Here is a 2,500-nt window from a genome sequence, read left to right on the forward strand (position 1 = left end):
AATCGAACGACTGGTTCTCCTTGATCTTTATTGACCCATACCGTCAAAAGTGACGGTAAAATGCTGGCAGTTTATCATAGGTATGCATGTTGTAAAAAGTTAACATGTTTTTACAATAATATTGTGAATACTTTATTTTTTATGCAGAGTACACCACTGTTCGTTTTTTAGTTAACTCTGGTGGTTATTTTCACCTTTATTTGTGTGTTTTTGCTTTTTAAGAGCTTACGTATCCAGTAAAACTATCTATCCCTAACACTACACCAAAATCAATCCCATATTATGAGAGCTGATTTTAAATAAACTGGTCAAAGAACAATATCGCTAAAAGTCTTGTCATTTCTAGAGAATCATAAAAATCTGTGTACCTTTCCCACACTTGGTTCTGCTTGTATAGTACTGAAATACATATTGCTGGAAAGAAATTTTATGTTAGTTTCGTATTGTGCAAAATGAATTATTATAAATCCCTCTTATGCCAGCAAATGATTAAAGTATGGATGCGTTTGCTCTTAGCCAACATCTGCTCCGCATTTCGACATTTTATATTTATCGTTCTGCCTTAGAGCAGTGGTTATCAACTCCCAAAGCTTCACGGGCCCCTTGTAATGTAATCATAGATGAAATTACCGGACCCCTGTGTCATAATAGATTGATTGGAGATGAATATTGAAATGCCATTCGTGTGTTAAGTAAGTGTTCAAACAACACCCACGGTACACAGTTGAATAAAGAAAGGGTATTAAGCCCGCTTTAAGAATAATTTTAGAATCTAGCTTGAAAAATGAAAAAAAAGAAATTTCAGCTTTGCAGAAAACTGGGTCCTAGAATTGATATAACTGAAGTACAGAAGAAAATTAGCATGTCACCTGGAATCACTAAACCTAAAGAGCAAAACATGATCTATTTTACAAGAAAAAGTAAAATTTAGTGTGAAAAGTTTTTTTATGACTAAAAATAATGATATCAGTACTCAATGCCCAAACTGGACCTATATTTTGTTTTTACGGCAGTCTCTGCTGAAAAACCTAAGCTTCACAAAGATAGGATGCACTAAAAGGGATGAGAATTTTCATAGCAATCTTAAGAGGTAACGGAAACTCCTCATGACATTGAGTCCAAAATAACTCGTTGAATAGAGATTTCAGGGCACTTGCTGATAAAATGGCTCTCCTAGTAGCCTGAATGGAAAGGTTGATGGAAGGGAGGTCTCGATATTTGCAAAAAATGGTGCGATGTTACTTGAGGCTGAATTGTACAAAGTTCAGAATTATAATCTTGTATAAACTTACTTAGATTGACAAAATGATCATTGATACCTGACGAAACACTGGATTCAGTGGTGTGGTCGGTATGGTCTTGACCTGCCACCTCGGTGGCCGCGAGTTCGATTCTTGGGCATTCCATGAGGTGTGAGAATGTGTATTTCTGGTGATAGAAGTTCACGCTCGACGTAGTTCACGTAAAGCCGTTGGTCCCGTTGCTGAATAACCACTGGTTCCATGTAACGTAAAAGCACCAATCAAACGCACAAGCATCAGTTGTAACGAAGTTATAAAACTGATCATATTGATAATAATAATGATACTACACTATTGTTGTTGGTGTTTTGTCATTATTTATTTATTTTTATTTTTTTTGTGATTTTCGAAAACTCGCCTTGTTGTCCGGGGTCTCCCAGTTGAGAAACATTGCCTGGGAACATACTGCGGTAAAGGATAAGTAAACAGTTTCGAATTGACACCAAGCTCAGTACCTTTGCTGCTAAAAAACTCACTTTACAGCGACTACTATGAGATTCAAGGCCTTTGTAACACGGTTTTTTCGCAATAACTTTTTATCTATGCATTTCATAAATATAACGCTTATTCAGAATACATATTATATCAACACATAAATTTTGAGTATATTCTGCACTACGTAGGTTGAATAAATTTGGTACTTATAATGTAAAAGTGACCTTTTTTGAAGACGGGCCAACTTACTCAGAGAAAAGGTTTCGAACGCACTCGTTACGTAACTTATGACATCATTTCTTCCCTCTTTCTCGATGGATGATTGGCTATACGTAACGAAGGCTAAACCTCTGGCAACAATGGCATACAAATTTAAATACAAGCAAAGCAGTACACCTTTATGAAGTCTGGAACCTCTCCACTGATAATTGTCATAATGAACAAACCAACAAAATATGTTAATAAATACAAAAACACTTCGATTATTAGTCTAACTTCCAAAATAAGTTTCCAAAGAAATTGCAGTCTACTTTATAGGTCACAATCAGATTGACAAGATGTAGGGAATAGTTGGTAATTACCAAAAACATAGTAGACAAGCTTGATTTGATAACTGCTATATCCAATGTCAAGCAATTTTTATTTATTGGCTATCTACCTATTTACTGAAAAAAAAATAGACGGTACCGTATATTGGCTTTAAACCTTCACCAATAATTATCGTCAGAGTGACTTCATGAGGCTCCACCCACTTTCGCCTCGTT

At 35.6% G+C, this 2,500-nt stretch overlaps 1 protein-coding gene across 1 annotated transcript in view; it reads left to right on the forward strand.

Annotated features, from left to right (window-relative positions):
- The window catches only part of LOC135195688 (peroxidasin-like), a 470,655-nt gene that overhangs the window by 24,324 nt on the left and 443,831 nt on the right, over window positions 1–2,500 (forward strand).

Source organism: Macrobrachium nipponense, chromosome 16 (genome assembly GCF_015104395.2).
Source record: "Macrobrachium nipponense isolate FS-2020 chromosome 16, ASM1510439v2, whole genome shotgun sequence".
Classification (NCBI taxonomy): domain Eukaryota; kingdom Metazoa; phylum Arthropoda; class Malacostraca; order Decapoda; family Palaemonidae; genus Macrobrachium; species Macrobrachium nipponense.